Source organism: Halictus rubicundus, chromosome 10 (assembly GCF_050948215.1).
Source record: "Halictus rubicundus isolate RS-2024b chromosome 10, iyHalRubi1_principal, whole genome shotgun sequence".
In the NCBI taxonomy this organism is placed as follows: Eukaryota; Metazoa; Arthropoda; class Insecta; order Hymenoptera; family Halictidae; genus Halictus; species Halictus rubicundus.
Genome location: NC_135158.1, coordinates 6,501,798 through 6,524,938, shown reverse-complemented (window position 1 = coordinate 6,524,938; position 23,141 = coordinate 6,501,798). Strand labels below are relative to the sequence as shown.

Sequence of the window (23,141 nt, the reverse complement as noted above, 5' to 3'; positions counted from 1 at the left end):
AATTGAACAAAAGAAAAAAAAAAAATGACCGAAACACCGGAAAAGAGGAGACAAAGGGAACTCGTTTTCGTTCGGATCGAGCCGCTTGTTGTGTGTTAAAATTTCCGAACGAATTGCAATCTATGAACCGGTTCGATTTCATTCTCCCCTTTAATATTTGCAGACGACATTCGTCCAATTGCGTGTTCTCGTTGTGTTTTTTTTTCATTAAAATAATAACCTCTGACCCCTCTCGTGTCGAAAAATGCGATGGGATGGCGATGAACGCGCCGCGCCGAATAATCGAGTTTCGTCGGCCGATTTCGATCGAGCGATCGAGAACGGACTCGGTTAACCCTGGAACTCCCGTAGATTTACCGACATGGCGTTAAACTTGAAATTGCATCGAGTTACCCTCCAAAAAATGCATAAAAACCTTTCAATAGTTTCTGATTGAATTCCGAATAATATAATACACCTGTTCCACAATGCACACGTTATACGCTTCATTTTGTTGGTTGTACGTGACGTCACTAATCTTTTTCTTCTGACACGTCACACAAAATCCTCGAGAACGTTTTTCGATTCTGACCAAGGGGTTACAGTCTTTCTTTATATAAAAAAAATCGGTTCTCGGACTTTTCCATTTTAGCAAATGTCCTTCTAACAAAAGTGCATTCGTTGAGACTCGTCGAATACACCTTGCACACGTGATAGAGCAAATGTCTCTCTAACAATAATATCAAAGATATAAAATCGAAAACATTGAACGGCAATACAATTTTTCAAAAAGTGCATTCGTTGAGACTCGTCGAATACACCTTGCACATGTGATAGAGCAAATATTCTTCTAACAAACAATATCAAAGATATAAAATCGAAAACATCCAACAGCAATACAATTTTTCAAAAAGTGCATTCGTTGAGACTCGTCGAATGTACCTTGCACACGTGATAGAGCAAATGTCTCTCCAACAACAATATACAAGATATAAAATCGAAAAAATCCAACAGCAATACGATTTTTCAAAAAGTGCATTCGTTGAGACTCGTCGAATGCACCTTGCACACGTGATAGAGCAAATGTCCTTCTAACAAACAATATCAAAGATATAAAATCGAAAACATCCAACAGCAATACAATTTTTCAAAAAGTGCATTCTTTGAGACTCGTCGAATGCACCTTGCACACGTGATAGAGCAAATGTCCTTCTAACAAACAATATCAAATATATAAAATCGATAACATCTGACTGCAATACAATTTTTCAAAAAGTGCATTCGTTGAGACTCGTCGAGTGCGCCTTGCACATGTGATAGAGCAAATATTCTTCTAACAAACAAAATCAAAGATATAAAATCGAAAACATCCAACAGCAATACGATTTTTCAAAAAATGCATTCGTTGAGACTCGTCGAATGCACCTCGCACACGTGATAGAGCAAATGTCCTCCTAACAAACAATATCAAAGATATAAAATCGAAAACATCCAACAGCAATACAATTTTTCAAAAAGTGCATTCTTTGAGACTCGTCGAATGCACCTTGCACACGTGATAGAGCAAATGTCCTTCTAACAAACAATATCAAATATATAAAATCGATAACATCTGACTGCAATACAATTTTTCAAAAAGTGCATTCGTTGAGACTCGTCGAGTGCGCCTTGCACATGTGATAGAGCAAATATTCTTCTAACAAACAAAATCAAAGATATAAAATCGAAAACATCCAACAGCAATACAATTTTTAAAAAAGTGCATTCTTTGAGCCTCGTCGAATGCACCTTGCGCACGCGACAGAGCAAACAAAGACATACAACCGAGAACATCTGAAATCAATAAAATCGAGAAAAGAGATGCAGTTCGTATACGTCTTATTAATCGAAAAGAAGAACAAACGAAGTCTAACGGAAGTGGAGCCGGTGCTCGTGCACTATGCACCATACATCAAAACTCTCGCAAGCGACGATGCCCACAGCGCCGGAGCACCTCGAAACAAAGCGGCTCTGCCAAAACTGCATTCTATGCAGTCCGCCGCCTTATCGAATGCAGCGTGCAGAATGATTGCAGTCTGCCGATCAGTCCTGCGGCCGATAAAACCCCTTAACAGTGGCGGCCGATGGCAGTCCGACGCCGGCCGTCGTTGCGAGCGGATATGTCGACGCTTGTCCCACTTCCGCTAACCGGGAACGCGTTCGTTGCAGCTGCGACGCAGCTCTCTGTGCACCGGTGAGAGAAAACACCCGAAACCTTTCGGCAACCGGCAACAAGAAGAACCGGAAACCAGGCTGCACCTGCGTGCCAGAAACCTTCTCGATAGATCGCACAGTGTTGATCGGGTGCCGGACGATCCATCGATCGCGACGTCCGTCTGTGTTCTTCGACGAGTGCTTGTCGAGCGTCGCTGCGATTAGCTCCTCGGCTACGTGTTCACACGACACCGTTCCACCAGTTTCATATGTCCAGTGTGTCGAACCGGAATTATTGAATGTTATTGGACACGCGTGCGGATGCGAGGAGTGGGGGTGCTTTTCAGGGGTTGGTTCTCGGGGGTGGTTTCGTTGTAACATAGATGCCCGGGGCTCTGGTTCCCGCTGTCAAATCACCGGGTTCTTGAGGAACCGAGTATATACATTGTGAACGTCACCGAATAGGTAAACTATTATGGTTCACGAAATGATGATTTTGGAATCGATTTTTACTTGACTTTGATTCATCATACAACTTCAGTTGAGCATTTTTTTTTTTTTTGGAATAATTAATGAAACTTTTATTTTTGTCTTGAAATTTGGATAAGAATTAGCTTGAATAGATGTTGTTCGGATCGACTTTTATTATATTTGGTTTTAATTAGATCTAGCAATATTTGGAATCACAATTTTTTGATCAGTTCAGTAGAATTAGATTGGATGCACGTTATGCTGATATACTTTTATCATAGGTGTCTGCTCGGTTTTGATGAAATGGGTCAATTCCTGAAATGGTCAATTAAACGGAGTGGTTGATGAAATCTTTGGTTTCGGATTCAGCTGGGAATTAACTTGTATGGGCGTTATTCCGATCTACTTGTATCGTTTCTACTTGGTTTTCATTAGAGTGAGCAATTTTTAAAATGAGAGATCATTGAATGGAGTGGTTAATGAAATTTTTGTCTTGGAATTTAACAGGAATTAGATTGGATCAGCTTAAATTAGGTTGTTCGGTTCTACGAATTTAGCATTTAGATTAGAGTGGGTCAATGTGTCTTCTATTAGGCTGATTATAGGAATACAATTTTGATTTTGCACTTTAGGTTGTGTATGCGCTAGTAGTTGCATTTTCATTATTCTAGTTGCTATGAAGAATTGTGAAATTGGTGTTCAATTGATTAGATATTAGATAATTAGTCTAAAATGAAGGAAATGATATTTATTATCATTTAGTGAAGTTTTTACTAGGTTATTCTGCGCAAATTGAGAGCAGTATAAATATTAAGTGTACAAATAAATAATTCACCAGGTCGGTTACGCAAGTTCTCGCAACTAAAAATACATCTCTATAAAATCTAGAATTTATCAGCTAACTCGAATGTTATCAACGCTTTTGTAAAAGCCATTCGTTCCGAGAAAGCTATTCCTTTGACCGATTCGGTAATTCATTGGAAGAAAAATAGAATAGCATTGTTCCATCAATGGATTATTAGTAAAGTCAACATCGATAATGCAACTTCCTCGATGCTAATGCTACTGCGCCGCGAGAGTAATTTTATTTCGTCAGATAAGCGACTTGTTAGAAGAAAACTAAAACGGAACAGTTATATCAGAGACTTATCAATAAGAGGAGTACAAATGATGTAATTTCCTCAATGTAGATACCACTGAATCATAGAAATAATTACAGAAGACTCTAACTTTAAATTAAAAAATCGGGACTCGGTGGAAAAGTCAAATGTGACAAAATGATGATAAATAATACGATTTCCTCGACGGGTAATGCTTCTGAATTATGTTCCAGGAGTTGATCACAATACAGGGTCGCCATAGAGAAAGCTTTCGAAGCTTTCTCGTTTTCTGGTTCCCGAAGCTTCTAATTACGAAAAGAAAAGAAAAATGGTGAATCGGTAGAAAAATCGAATACGACAAAACGATGATAAATAATACATTTCCCTCGGACGCGAACGGTCCGAAATCGCAGAAATAGTGGCGGAGGATTCGCGAAAAGTCGGTCGCAGTAAAAAGCGTGGTGGTCGTCCGGAGTAAAAAACAAGAGCTGCGCCATTTTTCGCAGGCGTGCAAGTTCGCGGTGCGTTTCGGCGAATCGAGGCACGTCCTCCCGACAGGTTCTCGCGTCGTCGCGATCCGTTCGGTTGTAAATGGAATTTGTTGAATATTCGATCGGCCGTGCACGCCGCGGAAAACGAGGGAATCGCGTATCCGCGACGTTACCGTCTGCGGAACCGTCGAAGGTGAGCCGCAACACGGAAGCGTGCAATTCCCGTACGCGCCAGTTATGAATTATCGTGATTGACATTCGCTCCTTGTGTACAAGTTGTCTGGCTTCGCGAGATAAGGCGGCCGTTTTCGAGCACGGACTATTTAAACAATTTCAATGGACGTGAACCGTTCGCCTCCATTCAGCGCAATAATGTGGCCGATCGTTTCGACCTGCCCTCGTCTGTACGCCGAGTTGACATTGTTTAAAATATCAACCGCCGACGGTCGGCAAACTGTTTCAACGTTGAACATCCAGTCTTGAAGATCTAGCATCGGGAAGTTAGTATACCGGAGGCTCGGTCCGTTCGAACGTAAGGACAACTGTGTAAGGACTTAGCATACGTAGGATTTTAATCGTGATTTAGATTGATTTCGAAGGTCTAGGAGTGGATAATTACCGTTGGGAGATTGTTGAATGATTGCTGTTGGCAGATTTTGAGGTTAGGATAGAGGGCTAACCTTTGAGGGATCATTCCGGATGGTCCAAGACCGAGGATTCAGCTTTGGGGATTTAATATACAAATTCGATAAGGTCTGTTCGACATTGTCGATTCAGTCTGGAGGATTTAGCAGCTTAGCTTTGTTGTTGATAGAATGATCTGTGATTTGAGATTCATCCATGGTCATGATGGATGTCCGCTCTATTTTAAAGGTACATAGTGCTTGAGTTATGGAAGCGCAGTGGACATCTATTCTGATTGTTCATTTCAAATTTCTTCTTTTCAGAAACAGGCCATACTAAGCGTCTAATAGGAGATATAGTAATACAGTCAGTATTAGGAGCGCGAAATCAATTTCATATATTAATTGGCTCTATTTAAAACTCCTTAAAAGTTCATTTATGCAACCTGATTTCGAAGGCTTTCCTTTCTATTGTTTTTCCTGATAGCTTATTTCGAAAAATTTATTTTTCTAGCTTTAGTTTAAAGACTTGCTCACGGGGGATTATTTTTAGAAAAATTGAAATATTTATCAAAATGTTGATTTTGCATAAATGTCCGCAGTCTACTTATAACTATGTAAATATCAAATCACGTTTAACTGCATAAATATCCGGAATTTACATACGATTAATAGAAGTTTAATTAGTTCCGTACTAAAGACATACCGAAGCACTGCAACGCACTCTCATTTCCCGTAATTGCGAAAATGTTGCTAAACATTAGCTGCATTAAATATAATTACATTATACTAATTTTGTATTATCTGCTTGCGTGTGGCTCCCTATTCTCGAATAATTAATACTATAATCTGCTCATTTTGAACGTAACAATCTCCTATTTAAAAGCAAATACCGATCCCGGCCGAAATTCAATTACTTACAAAAGTAGTACTCACAAAAATTCATATTTTTATAATTCAATCAACAAAAATCATTCGATTTCGTTAATAAACTGGATTTTCATGCAAATTCTCATTCACAAACATTATTTTAAATTAGCTCAAATAGGTGAGAATTTTTCTGTGGCGATAATAAAATCAAAATACTATGCAGTCTAAACTTTTGCGTGCACCACAAATGCGTGAAGGTGCGCAGTATAGTTAAACTAACAATTGTTAATGCCTTTGTTTGACACGGACGAAGGACAATACGCCTAAAATTTGCGTAGATGGATTAAAAATTGGACTTTGAGGGTTCCGAGGAATTTGCATTTCGGATCGCCATTTTGAGAGGCTTCCGCGAATAAATGGTTCGCGAGTGAGTGGCCCACGTCTACATAAATGACTCCAGAAGAGAGAGAAAGAAAAAGAGAGTGGCGTGTAAAAAAGTTGGTTGGATCTCGGGGTCCCGGGACTAATTAGCGGTGTAATTTCGATTTTTCGCCTAGTCGACAAGAATTACGCGGCGGAGAGGACACTCGGCCGGTGTTGCAGCTCGCCTCGCCTCGCGCCGGTGAGTTGAAATTTTTCTTTGACCTGGTTAATGAGTTTTTAAGTACGCCCCGGCCTCAATGGACGGGAGTCGTGTTCGCGTGATTTTATTTCGAACGAGACTCCTCCCGCCATCGAAGCTACACTATGAAATTCCGGCGTTCGTCAGCTGAATCACGGGAAACGTCCGAAATAATGACGGTTCTGTTAATTTCACTTCATTCAGAATATTCTGTCTTTGTTCCTGCAGCGGACACACGCCCGCCGAATCGATGCTAAATAATTATTGAATTTCGGCTCGGTCGTCTACGGTAACTATGGCCGACTGTAATTCCGGCCGAACGAATTTCAATTCCGCCGTAAAAACGGCCGAAATATTGATGCGCACGTTAATTGCATGCAATTTAGAATATTCCAAATATACACAGATTAATATTATTTAGATAACCATTGCATTTCGGTCGCCGGTCCATGTAACTGCAGACCTGTTCATTTTAGTTTGAGCGAATATTATTTTATTATTTTATTCGTGAAATATCTTTAGAACAATAATGATTCTACGAATTTCTTATAGTTTAGAATATTCCGTGTTTGTTTAGAGCGCAAACGTTTACATTTTAATCTGAATAAATATTATCGTAAATAGGATTTAAAATTGAAGGAAGATGTTTTAAGGATTCCTCGAATTTTTTAATTTAATTCGTGAAACATGCCTGGCTCCTGGAAAACGTAAATGAATTCCTCCTTAATTTTGTGCAGTAGTTTGTGTCCTTGTAAACGTTTGGAACCATAATGGCTCTGTGAATTTCATGTAATTTCGGAATGTTCCCTCGTTAATTAGAGTATTCCGTGGTACACACGAACGTTGTAAATAATAATTGAATCACCACCGTGTAATTATCCGAATATCGATAGTCTCAGTCACTAATTAATATCATCTGAAATTGCTTGTTCAATTCGCTGTATTAAACATATCTGTGTTGCCAGATTTTGCGTCAATCTGTTTTTATTTGTTTTATATTTTTTGGAACTTGTCTTTTTATTAGATCCGGTTCGAATAGGCTACTAGAAAATCGGTATCCTTAGGATTAATTAAAAATGAAATAAAAATTAGAAATGAAATTGGTATAATTAGAATCTTTAATTTTCATTTGCATTAATCATAGTCACTAGGAACCGTCAAATAGGGTCGAAGAGATATCATCTTTTCGATCCAACAAAAATTCAATTAATTTTGTATATTAGTTTTGTTGGTATTATGGTGAGTCGTAATTGGAAAGATTCTCAGCTCGCTCTAATCGACGACATAAATGATCACCGATAGAGCTGTATCGGCCGAAAGTAAATGGCAACTAAGTGTACCAAAAGCGCAAGCATTAGGCAGCAATCAGTGCGAAATCCGATTAAGCTAAATCCTGGAATGGAGATCGCGTTCTAATTTATCAAATCTCCCGCGCAGACGTTCCACCCGAGTTCACTTCGAAAAGTAGCAGATCCTTCGATCGGCTATGAAATTAATTGTCTCTTGATCGTACGCCACGGCAAACACGGTGCTGAATTCTCCAGTCGAAAATGATCTGCTAAATTCTCTAGTAAAACTGTTCACCTCTCTAGCCAGAAACAAACTGTTCAATTCTGTAGTTATATTTCCCCTACTCGACATTTCAGCACTTTCAATCAATTATCTTTCCCTTCCTCTTGGCAAATTACAATGAAAGATCAATCTGAAAAGAGTAAAAAATACAAACTTTTCCAGGCAAAGAATAAAGTAAAAAGAGGAGTTCAAAATTTCCCAGACCTCTCTTTGCAAATCGACATATTGCAAAAACAACCTTGCAAGCCATGAGAAACCCTAAACTTCTCCAGTAAAAATCCGCATCCATCGAAGACAACCGAATAATTTTATTATTTTTGCCTGTAGGTAAAGCAACAGGTCAATAAGCAAAATGAGTCTGGAACAGTTAAAAAAGATAAACTGGCCAACAGGAAATAATCGAAACGGACAGGGTACATTACCAAAAGGCAAAAACAGGAAATCTGTGAAAAAGGTGAAAATTGTTGTCTCGGTTCAAGAGTATTCGCGGAGATTTCGCATAAACGGCGTCGGTGGCGTAGCGAGGCCGGCCGTAACGATGCGACTGCTATTCCGAAAATTCGAAACACGGGATCCCGTGATACTCGTGACGAACGGGGGCCAGGTTAGTTTTGCGACGATAAAGCGAACGTCGAGCTAGACGCACGGGAAATGCGCTCGTTAGAACGGCTTCCCCTTGGCTGGCTGGGCTCGCTCGTGTATCCCTGCATCTCTCTCTCTCTCTCTCTCTCTCTCTCTCTCTCTCTCGCCGAGAGAGTGACAGCCCAGGAACGCTTGTTATTATACCCGTGCATCAGGCCAGACCGTCTGCCAGATCCCGTACGCTCCTCGGGCATTAATAAACACGCTATCTTACGAGATCGAATAACTCGGCTGACCGATTTTCCCGCTGAATTCAGCGAGCCAGACACGTCGACACGTCGCTCTCCGTAGATCGTACCGATCGAGAGATCGTTCCCAGCCGCAACCATACTCCGAGCGAGCTAACTCTCTTTGATTAGGATTTAGGATCGTCCGACCGTTCCTCCTGTTACTCGGCGTCGCACAGTGGGCAATTTGGACAAAATCGGATTCAAAATCAAGGAACTTTCGATGGGAATGAGGTAGAGCGATGAAATTTTTTGGAAATGAAAGCTGCAACTTCGTAGTATATGGGAAAAATAGAGAGATTGTGGTACGAACGTTTTTTAACCTCGAGAAAATTCGTTAAACGCGCACAAATTCTAGATAATTTTAGTCTTTCCAATACCACGCGCGGAAAAATTTTTTTTAACATGCTCTACATCATTTCCCATAGATTTTTTCACGCTGATTTCAAATCTGGTCTCGAAATTTGTCTACGACCTGAGGATTTTGCAAAAAATAGATTTTTGTGACAAAAACTAATGAAGTCATTTTTTCGTTGAAATGATTGGATGGTAATAATCTCCCTACTTTTCCCATATTCTACAAAGGTTCAGCTTTAATTTAAAAAAAATTTCATCGCTCTACCTCATTTCTGTCGAAAGTTCTTTGATTTTGAATCCGATTTTGTCCAAATTGCCCACTGTGCGTCGCTCCGATGCGAAACGCGATAGTTCTACAGTTAATTTTCTGCCAGATTTCTCCATATATGTCGCCGACGCCTGGATGATAAACGTCGCGGAATTCTCCCCACTACCGCGGAGTATACCCCATGAGGGGCCGCGATACATGACGCTGGCAAGACCCGTGTCGTTGACATATATCGAGAATTCACTGTGTTTCTAGTTTTCGGTGAAAAAAGAGCAGTTTATCAAGGTTCATCCTTTTTTGATAATTTTGTACGATTCATTTAGACATTTGCGTTCCTCGCCGTAACTAATAAGAAAAAGCTGCATGTACAGATTTTTCCATTACCTGGTTCGAAAGAGTACTGTCGTCCCTTAAAATTTTGATAATTTTGATAATAAGAACGTTTTGAACAATGATCGATTAAATAATGCAAAGAATTCTCCCTCGTTGCACTTTCTGAAACAACCGGTGGAACTTTGATCGCGAGACTGTGAACTCGACCGAAATCACCGGTTGTTTACACCGGCAACAAGACAATTGGCAGAAGCAAATGTTTCCAGCGAATTCTTTCCGCTGCATGAACAGCCAAATATTGTTCCACGTGTAACTCATTAGCGACGATTACCGGGAATGAATTAATTCACAAACAACACGGTACCGTTGCGCGTGTATTCCCCTGTGAAATTAATTCCGCGACGAACGTTCGAGCTTCGTCCAATAAACCGGAAAACTCGAAACGGTCGCAAAACATTTTCGAAAGCGGACACCACGAGGACGCGCGTGAGTTTCGAGAAGGATTTCGAACGTTTTCGAACAAAAATTGACAGTCCACGTCCCTCACGAGCCATTTGCCTCCTTGGCCCTGGGTTCGCATGAATGTTTCTCTGCAATCCAAGAACGAATCCAAGAAGATAATTCTATATCACCGTTCTTGGTTTTTTTATTCTAAATTCTATTTAATTTTAATATTTTTAAATTCTATACCCTCGCCGCTTCGGCCATTTATATTTTTCTCGGCGCTGGACCATTATGCAAATTACCGTGAAAATAGTACCGACCCTAATTTAATTCCTGCCGGAAGTTCGGAAAAATTCGGGAAAGTTCTCGGAAAATGTGTCACTCGATGTGTCTCTAATTCGTCTTCCAAAGAAGTGTTCTGCGGATCTCTCAATTTGTTCGTTCATGCGGGTCCGTCTCAGAAGAAGGAGCCATTTGTACGGATGAGAGAAAATAATTTCAAAACAGAGAAATTCGATAAATAAAAATCTTGATCTTCAACTTTCTATTCGAACTAATTAACTGCGTGAATATCTGAATTAAAGACAACCTGAAACGAAGAGCTAGTGCGAAATTAAAAACACGAAGCAACGAATAACAGCAACATATAAAAATACCGTGTGCCCAGTGTCCGATCGCCATGAAAATCTTGAAAAAATTCGTTGACCAGAAATCCACGCAACAATGCTCGACCCTGTTTCCCGTTTCAAAAAAACAAAGCGGAAAAAAGGTGGAAAATGAGCTTCGTTTCGAGGGGAAAAGTCGAAACGGCCGTGCATAATGATCATCGACAGAATCATTTGACGGTAGTTTAATGTATCGCTGATGAATAATCAGCGAGCACTTGTTTACCGGACGAAATGGATTTAAATGAAGGACTAGGGACCGTATTAAAGGTGTACGTGTGTGCGTGCGCGCCTGTGTCGGCAGAATCTCGCAAAAATGTTCATGTTCCTGACTTTTCGACGGCGAAATATCAATTTTCCCAGCACGAATGTAATATCACGGGAGCGGTAACGCGCGGAAGTGTGTCGTTCGATTTTTATTCGGACCCGTTATCCGTGTACAATGTCGCTGGCGATTGGATCGATCGATCGTCGATCGACGAAGGGGAACCGGTTCCTGCTGAATTCCGTAATAATTAGCTGGCAATTAAAATTGCTCATTTATTAGCTATTCGGGGTCGGTTTCCAGGTCGACGATCAGTTGAGAGATGCTCGAACAATTGAAAGCCACTTTCGTTATTTTTTTTTTAGGGCGAGATTGAGTGTCATCGAATATTGATTTATTTTTGCCAATTTTTAAGACGGATTTAAGCGTGAGGAATTTATTATGGTACTGAAATGTTCTTATTTCTACAAAGTTCTTTGGTTAACCCTTAACACTCGAATGGCGACTGTAGGGCGCTACTAAAAATTCCTGTATCATTATTCAAAATATTTTTTACATTATCAAATTTGTTCGTATTTAATAAATTACTGAACATTTCAGTACTGTACGAGTAAATTCGGAAGAAATGTTTAGTTTTAGTAATTTGTAAGATGGATTTAAGTGTGAGGAATTTATTATGGTACTGAAATGTTCTTATTTCTACAAAGTTCTTTGGTTAACCCTTAACACTCAAATGGCGACTGTAAGGCGCTACTAAAAATTCCTGTATCATTATTCAAAATATTTTTTACATTATCAAATTTGTTCGTATTTAATAAATTACTAAACATTTCAGTACTGTACGAGTAAATTCGGAAGAAACGTTTAGTTTTAGAGTTAAAATGGCTTCGAGTGCAAAGGGTTAATTTTTAAGGACTTTATTTCTCGAGGAAGTGTACAGTGATAAGCGACAGTGGTCAAAAGTTTTTATTCAAATACAGTTGTTACGCTCACATTTTTAATCGGTCTTTAAAAAATACAGAAATACAAAAAAAAATATTGTAAAAGGTTAATATCGAATTCGGTTAAAAATGATCCGTAAAATTAGAAAAGTGGGATATATATGCGAGACTAAATTCGCATCTGAAGCCGTAAAAATGGCGTTGCAAACGGCGCCGATTACGCCGGCGGAAGGCAGGAACGGTGATTTTTTGAAGCGTTTGACATTTCGAATGTGTGTACTCTGGCCGAAGCACCGTTCCACGATCGGCGCGCCCGGTAGTTTGATGAAGTATTTGCGGAAAAAATGGCCGGCGAATTTTCGCTCGGAAAAGCGACGATTGCGTTTTAAGTGTGCCCCGGGGGATTAAACACTTGTCGCGTTCGAAGCGTAGCGGCGAGAGGCGGAAAGGGGGCGTCTATTTTTGCGAAACGCGTGAAAGCTGCTCGATAAGCTTGTCCGGTAATCGAATTCGAATTTTTTCCCCGGGCGGAACGATGAAAAGAGCCGAGGAAGATGGCGAGGGACCTTTCACTGGCCGCGGAAGAAAGCCAGGGTATGATCGAGTAAGGAGGTTCGGTAACGAGATCACGTCAAAAATAAAGGCAAGGAACGTCCCTTCCAGAATCTTTTCAAACGGCCATTCCCCCTTTCCGACCGAGTCGCTTTAATTGAATGACAAAATTACTACGGCCGCGTCCTCTTCTCGTCGAATTTCACGCAGGCTGAACACCAAAGAGCCGCGTCCCCGAAGCTAGCTACTTCCCGAGGACTTCCTTTCGCAAAAACAGCCCGTCCACCGTGTATTTACCTCTTATGCGACTCAATTTGTTTGTCCCGGATGTTTGCAATCGCTTACTTACCTTTTAATGGCGCCCGCCCCACCAATCGCCTTGAAAGGTTGGTTCGGCTTGTCTTCGAGGTATTCCAGTAATTTTGACCCTGCTGTAGTTGATTATTTTATTAGACGAATTTACTGACTGGGTCGCGAGTTTTATGCGCCTGTGACAAAATTGATATATTGATTTGTATTTTATTAAAATTCTTCAAATGGGACATTTTGTATTACATTCTGGATTGTGAATTTTATACAGCGTCTTCAAAAACATTTGAGGCTTCTATTTTATTATCGTTTCCTTAAAATTCTTGAAACAGGACATTTTGTATTAACAGTGGACGGTCGATTCCCGCAGAAATGTTAAGCAGACGTTAGCCTGAATACATTTTCACCCTCTCGATAGCCGGACCCGGTGGCTTATGGTATCATACTTATCGGTCTGACTGACAGATCAGTCACTATAGAATTTTCTGGTAGCCCTGCCCCTTGGTAAAATGGGAACAGTATAAGCCAATATTTGTCGCACTCATGATTTTTCGAACCTTATCAATCCTCCCGGAGAGCCTGAACAAATTTATTTCGATCAGTATTTCAATGGTACACAGTAATTTTTCACTTCGGAGGAAAGTATCCGGACGGTGTGACGGCAGTCAATTTATGTACGAGCTGATAACTGTAGCTAGTCTGATAAGCTAAAAGCCTTTTTGTCAAAGAGCTGTTCCTAAACAGGCCCGAATTAATTCACCGCGAGCAGTTTGAGGAATAAGAAAAATCCAAATCGAGGGAAATCTTGTACACCAAAAATTTTATGCCGATCGATAAAAATGTCTAATCTCTTTTTCGGACCTGTTCTGGATCGATTTCTCGGTGTTTTCTGGCGTCGCGCGCGAATATTACGAAGCGTTGCATCGCCGCGCAAAGAACCGGGCGCCCCTTCGGTGACTCTGTCACTCGCTTTCAGCGTCAATTACCTCATTGAGCGGCGGTTTTGGTTCAACAAACGACAATCAAGCCGGCGTGAAGGCTTTCTCCGGTGATCGGCTTCTTCCGAAACGCGATTTCCGCGAAAATTCCCGTTCCGTATGTGTGTTTGCGCCTGCGCCTTCGCAATTCTGTCAGCGACAGCGCCCATGGGAAACGCGTTTCCCATTTAGCGCGTTTCTGTAACTCACGGGGACAGCTCACGAAGTGGGATATCGTGTATAAGCAGCCGACTGCCGTTCAATGCGCTTTCAATGTCTTGAAAGCGTCCCGGGGACGGCTTTTCAAAACCATGGACCGGAATTCAGCCCGTGATCCTGCACTATGGCCCCCGCCCCGTACCCTCTCCAAAACATTCTATAGACCCCGGAGTCTTCCACGATTTTTGGCGAATTTTCCTTTTTGCCGGGTCTCCTCGTTGCAACGGTGGTGAAAACCAGTGATTTTTCTATCGCGTATAGTTCTTGTTCGAATAAATTCCGACCTTTGAAAAGTAAAAGTTCAAAGTGAAATTTTATTCGTTACTCTTGTTCCGAATAAAAACGTTACCTGATCCGAAAGCGTTCGTTCCACAAAAATTGATAGCGCCTATCCGCAGCTTCGGATGCGAACGAAAGTTAAAGCTCATGGTATACACCGTACGAGGTTCCCGCATTTATGGCTGCCAGGGTTTCCAGGCCTGCAAACAGACGCGCATAAGAGCCGCGATATTTCACGGAAGACCGGCAAAGTCGGGAATGATCCATTACCCGGGTAAACATCTCGCGAGCGTAATGGATCACGTTCGAAAATCGCGAGAACCGTTCTGTCTGCACTGTACGTATAGGCAACGTCGAGGATGTTTCATTGTTCAAGCACGATGTAAGAAAGAGAGAAGGCAAACGCAGACACGGACGAGTTGAAGAAGGGGGAGAGGGGAGGGGGCGTGGGAAGGGTAAGGGTGGTGCAAAGGTTCATTGTCTTTCGATTTCTACGGCATACAATGCCGTCCAATTTAATGATCGGGACTCTGAAAGCGTAACGGAAGCTTCCTTCTGCCCGTTTCGTATCCTATTGTCGCTGGAAACAATGGATGATAGTCGACTCGAGTGTCCCCGCTCCTATCCTGGCGTCATCTTTTCCCTTCAACCTTTTTATCGCCTATCGAAAATACCGTCTTTTCGGGCGCGGCCGGCAGTTTCTGCGTTTCGCGAAAATCTTTCGCCGACTCCGGAGGACCGGGCGGCCGACATGTTTGTTCGTTAGAAGTCCCATCGACGGGCACGGGATAGTCCGGCTGTTTGCCCGTGGGAAACAGGACGGCTCGTTAGCGCAAGCTTATTTGCTTGTTAAGAGCTTGCACGCATGAAATTGTTTGTTTGCCCGGACCCGGTTTGTTTGCCCGAATCGTATCTTCGTACCCTGCGTCCACGCCCACGATCGCGCGCCGATTATTGTTACAACGGGCGGGGGTCAGGGACCGAGATTGCAAGTTAGGGGCACGAACGATTGGATTCCGCCGCCGCGGAAATTTCGCTCGATTCTTCGGCGACCCCGGGACACCGGTGTCATTTTCATACCGAGCAATGGGTGCCAATGTCACTCGAATGTCACTCTTAGAAATGTCTCCGAGAAATTGATAGCACGCGCGAGCTATGATTTTGTCCGCGTCGGATGGGTTTCCGCAGGCTCCTCAACTGGGTCGCCGAAAATGCTTACGGATTAAATTGGCCAACTTTTCGGGACCTGGACGCATGTAAAATAAAATCGCTCGGACGTGCTCTGTCTCGTCTCCGACGGGGCGACGCGACGCCCGGCGTCCCACGGCTCAGACGTCGCCGCCGATCCCCAATTCCTCGGCGACCCCCGACCAGTCTTGCCGACTTCGAATCGCCGAACGAGAAATGAAACGTTGCCGCTCGAATTTCGGGTAACTCGCTTCTCGACCCGAGGAGCTTAACGGATATCGTACCCGCGAATTTATTATCGCCGCGAACGGGAACGCGGCGATGCACCGACGCGTTCGAGCCCGGCGCGATATCGTCGGAGCGTACACAAACGCTCGCGGAAAGCTAACGCGTCTCGAACGGTATGCGGCGCCGCGCGACGCCTCGGACCGGGAATGGTAAAACCGAATTTTAGTATTCCGGCGATAGTTGCTCGGAACGGGGTCGAAAATGCAAGCCGTTTGCCGACAGCTCGGAGTCCGTTGCCGGAAATCTTTCAGAAATTCGGTTGGCTGATTCTCGGCTCGTGCCGACAATTCGAATTGCCCGTCGAGATTTCAGAATGAATTTTTCCAATTTTTATCTCGTTTCATTTCTACTAGATGTGTCGCCTAAGAATTTATTGCCGCGCAAATGGAAGACCGTCACGAACGATAATGAGAATAAATGATTGGACGCGAGCCTGTGCTCGATTAATAAATGGAGAGAAACATCGAACACCGCCGAGCTTCAGTTGCGACCCACTAACGATCCAACAAACGTAATTTGCAATGCATTAAACGCAATTCAAACTAAAGGTCCACTTTTGCCCTGAACCGAGTCGGTGCGAAAGGGATAATAGCCACACATTTGGGACCGCGTCACGACTATTATCGAGGTAGGTAGGCGTTTCCGAGAGCTGCGAGTGCCGTTATCTCCCTTCGGTTCGCTTAGGGTCTTAAGTGCATCGGAAACGACAGCGATGTCAGTGTGGGTGTAACAGAGATAAAGATTCGTTTCAAGAATCGGGGGTGGAAGGTAGCTGCTCGAATATTAAGTGGGGAAAAGTATTAACCTTCCAGTGTACAAGGGAGAGTTCCATCAGTGCACCAATAACGTCCAAGAGACCCAATATTTACATATTTCTTAATAAACGCTGCTCTTTTAATAACGGTGATGCGCCGCATAGAATTAATATAAATACGGCAAAAATTTATTCAGACTGTCGCTGAACATTTAATCAACGTCTGAGGTAACCAATCAACTCCCACTTCTTTCAGGTCGCTATTAACACTAGGTTTGCGGAGCATTAAAAGCGAGTATTTTACATTACGTTATAAAAATAACGAGAATGTGTCTATCCAAGTTTTCAGGCATTTTTTAACACTATTCCTACCGACACTTCGTGTATACCTATTCGTACCGCGACCGGTCAAACGACCAGTCTTTAGCACAACTGATATTTTTTAATATAGAATGAAGATAATAGCCAATTTGACAGTATAAAAATATAGTTTCTTTTATTTAGGAGTATATAATGTATATTTTATTCGTTTTCACCGCATAATATTTCGTTTACTATACCCTGTTGGGCCTGATGTTCCCCTAAAAATATTATGAATAGGTGCTCTTCCAGGATTAGACCTTTCTTTTACTTCTTGCCAAACAGTTCCGTCTACAGCAGTTTCGATTACCTCTTCCTCATTCTCACTATCGGAACTAACTAAAAATCTCCTTCTCTTTCGTCCTCTACGTACGTTCGAAACATTCTCTTCGTCCTCATCGGTGTTCGAGTCGTTCTCAAATGGATCATAATTTTCCGTATTGTCATTTTCAATATCAAAAATTTCGAACGTCTTGACATTTTGGGAATGAATATTCAAGGGATAAAATAAAAATTAAAATATAAAAATGTAAATCAAGATGGATAAGAAAATGAACAAAAGATAACTTACTACGAAGTATTGTTGGTTTGTTCACTTTTTCGAAAGTGACACTTATAACACGTAATACAATATAAAATGAAAGTAGAATAATAATAGAATAAAAATACAAAATAGTAAAAGACTGCCGAATATGCTCCTTGTAACTTTCACGTTTTGATGCTCTCTGCTCAGCTCGCAAGACTTTACCGATTTGAATTCGTGAGAAGACGTCTAGGCATCCCTTTCGGCTATGATTTGATTTATTTTACAGTCATAGTAGATAAGACGGTGTAAGAAAATCCGAGGTTCTGGACCGCTTCGGATAGCAATCAGGCAAATAAACACCGCGAGCCCGATAGGCGAGCGAGAACTGTAAACACTTTGAAGGGCCGTAAAGCAGTCCCTGGATGGCACTTTTCGGCTAAAATCATACCACAACTGCCTTACCTTTCGTTTGTAACGACTTTATAGTTTTGGAATTGAGTCTTTGAAAGCATACTATTACAAAACGATATAAATCGTTCTACCGGTCAAATGACCGGTCGCGGTAGGTAAGACAGACTACAAATTTTTCTCAGAAAATAAACAATAAAAAAAGAAGTGAATATTGAAAAATGTGTTATACGCATATTTTAGGAAAAGTCGTGAAGTTTAAAGGCGATTCAATTAAAACGGTCATTTGACCGGTCCCGGTAGGAATAGCGTTAAATAATATATACCTAAGGAAGTAAGTTTGTTGAGTAATTCCACGTAGATGGATCTTCACAATCTCAATAATCGTAAATGAAAAATATTAGAACCGGTCATTTTGACGGGTCCCGTAAACCTAGTGTTAATGTCGGACCCTCGCCCCTCTTACGCGTACCTAACCGGGCAACTATCCCTACCGCGTGCAAGTACCGAGAGCGCAACTACGGTACTCTCTCCGTAACTGTCGCGACATTAGGTCTGTCGAGCGACAGTTCTAGAAGCAGAGACAGAAGTCTCCCCACTCTACCTTCCCCTTCTACGACGCTATTCCCCCACCCTTCCGCCACGGCCCGGTCACGTGACGCGTTTCCGGCGCGAATGAGTCACAATGTCACGTGACTAACCCGCTACCGGCAGAGTTTCACTGGCAGAGAAATAAAAGGCAGCGCACACACGATGCGCTATCATTTTGTCCAGGAGTGTACGCGGGACAGCTTATCTTTTAACATGACTGGTCAGGTGAATCGATACTCGGGCCGAATTGAAAAAAAAAAAAAAAGAAAAGAGGAGAAAAGGCACACGCACGAGAGCCACGGACAAGGTGGATAGGTGGATACGATCGGGCTTCTACTTCGGTGGTTAGGTGCGCTGGCCCGTGGGGCTCGCTCACGCGCCATTGAGGTGTTTTAAATTATAGGCGGCCGACGATTTCCTAGACAATTTATTTCCAGCTTTATCCCGCGTTTTTCCCACTCGACCACGACGATCTGGACCATCGACCGCGCCTCGAATCACTGGGGAATGGTTTAAATGTCGCCACGAGCGACTTCTCTCGGACATTTTACCGGTAACTCGATCGTCGACGAACGACGCGCGATGGACAGCGAGAAAGCTTTTTGGTTCTTGCTATGTAGTCTTCGATTTCTTCTCATTGTTTAAATATTCTGACATCATTCTGAAACAGTTTGACGCCCTTTACTTCGCCCCTTGCACTTCTATAGGCAACTTTACTAATCCGCTTAGGACAATTGAGACATAATGTGATATAATATAATTGTCGTTATATACCAAGTAATTGTGGCGTTGTTGATGAACGTAAATTGATCACCTGATTTGGAGAACGCCCTTAAACCTCGGCCTCTCCGTCGAAGTGGAAATATTAATTAGGTTTGTGCTCAATTGGTTTTATCAGTCGCGCCAATTAGTGGCGCACTATCTCTGCCCGCACCATTTGCTTGGAAGCGAGATTAAAAGTTCGATAACTCGGAAATGCTTGTGGATACCTTCCTGTAATTTACGGAACTTCTTCCGGTGGAGAATATAGTTATAATAAAATTGAATTTCAACAAATCCTGTCCGTTACTTCGATAATTATTCGCCGACCTCTATGAAAACTCGGAAGAAATTATTTAACATTTCAAACCAGGACAATATTTATGTGGACAGTTTTAGTCCCCCGCGATAAAACTGTCGAATAATTACCGTTTTCTGATTCCAAAGAATGAACGGTTCTTCTTCCACGTTTGATGTGTGTAAAAATTATGCAAAAATAGTTTCCAGCTCGCGAATTCATTCGGTTCTTCGGCATGATTTCGAAATTAAAAATCAGCATCTCCACCAAAGTTTTAATGGATCCCGCTATCGGAAATCATATTTCAGCTTGTTAACCGAGCGGCCAACTTCTTTCAAGATGGCCGCCGTTTAAACCGAGCGAAAATGGCTTTGTCGCAGCCCCGAGACTCGAATGCAAATACCAGAAGCGATAGCCGGGAACAACCTTAAAAGTTCGATGAGTTCAACTTTTCCGTGAGTCACGCATTTTCTGCATATCTCTTCGACCTTCCAGTTTAGTTTACCTTCCCTTCCCGTTTACCTTCCTTCGCGATTCTTGTTGCGCGCGAATTTCAATCGTGACCACAACTGCCGGCCAAGCTCTGCAGAGAAACAATACTTCACATATAAATAATCGATGAAATATATTGGTAAACAGTTCAGAAAATATGCTTGACCATTTTTAAGGTCAAATGTAGTTAAAATATTACATTTTGTAAAAATGTAGTTAATAGATCTCTTCTAGGCAAATTGTCAATATATTTTAGATAATACCATTTAGAAATCTTTCAGCTACAATAAATCGATAATTCTCGAATTTCAAGCGTCGTCCTTTTTATTGCAATGAACGTTCCAAAACATTTTTCATTAAAAAAGTGCAGAAAGCACTGTCGATGTTTCCAAACTTCATCGAACAGCGATCGAACTCGATTGCCGAAGTGAAATACATTTCATGTAAATAAATCCACTGAAAAGCATTTTCAGAAAGTTTGAACAAAACATTCCTGCTAGACAAACGATCACATAAAATTAATCATTTCACCTGACCCTCGAAGCCTTCGAAAAGAAAGGTCTCCGACGAGATCGAAAAGCTTCCGTTTTTCCAGTCGACTTGGAAAAACATTTGAACAACAATACGCTCGACGTATTTGCCCGAGAAGTTTCCAAGTTTCCCGATTGTCGAAGTAGAATGTACTGGAAGAAGTTCGCGAGATCGTTGTATATAAAGCTCTCGAGTGTTTATCATACGACTCATCTTCCTCGGAGTACGCTTCTGCGAGTAGTGGAGTTTGCGTTTTCGAGAAAGGAAAAAAAAGAGAAAAAGAAAAACGAAGGCTTCCCCGCGGAGATATAAGTGACAAATATTAGCCGGGAGATTTCCAATCACGTCGATTGTTGAAATAAAATGTTTGATCGGTAGAACGAAGATCGATGAATGCGAGATCTGCTCGAAGAAAAACTCTCCCTTCGCTGGAACGGACGACGTGTTTGACACAATTTCTTTGTTTACCGCCACAAGAAAGCACGAACTCGCGGGGGTGTCAAATTCTCTTTTGCCTCGCGTTCATCTTCGTATAACATGCAGCTCGTGTAAACGAGCGGACAAAGTTTCGTCGGGGGAAGACAAACTGTATCCTTCGGTTCCTCGAGGGATCGAAACTGGTAAACTGTTTTTTTTTTTTTTTGGTAACCGCTTTTCCGATATTTTCCATCCAGGACAGGAACTTCAGAATTTACATCTAGAGAATGTCACAGAAATCTGTTCTTAAATAAATCATTCCCTTGTTCGCAAATCTCGTCAGAAATTTTGAAATTGCTTCTACAGGACGATATCGAATATTTTTCTTATTTGACAGAAAATTCTTTCGTCGATCGAATAGGATCATGGAATTGCGAAATTTAAAAACTTCCGAAATTTACTTCTAGGGAATGTCACAGAAATCTATTTCTAAATCAATCATTCCCTTGTTCGCAAATCTCGTCAGAAATTTTGAAATTGCTCCTACAGGACGATATCGAATATTTTTCTTATTCGAAAGAAACTTCTTTCGTCGATCGAATAGGATCATGGAATTGCGAAATTTAAGAACTTCCGAAATGTACTTCTAGGGAATGTCACAGAAATCTATTTTTAAATAAATCATTCCCTTGTTCGCAATTCTCGTCAGAAATTTTGAAATTGCTTCTACAGGACGATATCGAATATTTTTCTTATTCGAAAGAAACTTCTTTCGTCGATCGAATAGGATCATGGAATTGCGAAATTTAAGAACTTCCGAAATGTACTTCTAGGGAATGTCACAGAAATCTATTTTTAAATAAATCATTCCCTTGTTCGCAATTCTCGTCAGAAATTTTGAAATTGCTCCTACAGGACGATATCGAATATTTTTCTTATTCGAAAGAAACTTCTTTCGTCGATCGAATAGGATCATGGAATTGCGAAATTTAAGAACTTCCGAAATGTACTTCTAGGGAATGTCACAGAAATCTATTTTTAAATAAATCATTCCCTTGTTCGCAATTCTCGTCAGAAATTTTGAAATTGCTTCTACAGGACGATATCGAATATTTTTCTTATTTGACAGAAAATTCTTTCGTCGATCGAATAGGATCATGGAATTGCGAAATTTAAAAACTTCCGAAATTTACTTCTAGGGAATGTCACAGAAATCTATTTTTAAATCAATCATTCCCTTGTTCGCAAATCTCGTCAGAAATTTTGAAATTGCTCCTACAGGACGATATCGAATATTTTTCTTATTCGAAAGAAACTTCTTTCGTCGATCGAATAGGATCATGGAATTGCGAAATTTAAGAACTTCCGAAATGTACTTCTAGGGAATGTCACAGAAATCTATTTTTAAATAAATCATTCCCTTGTTCGCAATTCTCGTCAGAAATTTTGAAATTGCTTCTACAGGACGATATCGAATATTTTTCTTATTCGAAAGAAACTTCTTTCGTCGATCGAATAGGATCATGGAATTGCGAAATTTAAGAACTTCCGAAATGTACTTCTAGGGAATGTCACAGAAATCTATTTTTAAATAAATCATTCCCTTGTTCGCAATTCTCGTCAGAAATTTTGAAATTGCTCCTACAGGACGATATCGAATATTTTTCTTATTCGAAAGAAACTTCTTTCGTCGATCGAATAGGATCATGGAATTGCGAAATTTAAGAACTTCCGAAATGTACTTCTAGGGAATGTCACAGAAATCTATTTTTAAATAAATCATTCCCTTGTTCGCAAATCTCGTCAGAAATTTTGAAATTGCTTCTACAGGACGATATCGAATATTTTTCTTATTTGACAGAAAATTCTTTCGTCGATCGAATAGGATCATGGAATTGCGAAATTTAAAAACTTCCGAAATTTACTTCTAGGGAATGTCACAGAAATCTATTTCTAAATCAATCATTCCCTTGTTCGCAAATCTCGTCAGAAATTTTGAAATTGCTCCTACAGGACGATATCGAATATTTTTCTTATTCGAAAGAAACTTCTTTCGTCGATCGAATAGGATCATGGAATTGCGAAATTTAAGAACTTCCGAAATGTACTTCTAGGGAATGTCACAGAAAT

The 23,141-nt window shown here is 41.2% G+C and overlaps 1 long non-coding RNA gene across 1 annotated transcript in view; it reads left to right on the top strand.

Annotated features, from left to right (window-relative positions):
• The first annotated feature begins 6,092 nt into the window (after positions 1-6,092).
• LOC143358442 (uncharacterized) overlaps positions 6,093-23,141 on the top strand; it is a 109,113-nt gene continuing 92,064 nt past the window's right edge. Inside the window, exon 1 of the long non-coding RNA XR_013082951.1 lies at positions 6,093-6,349. This is a non-coding gene — a long non-coding RNA (uncharacterized LOC143358442). The remainder of the gene's footprint in view (positions 6,350-23,141) is intronic.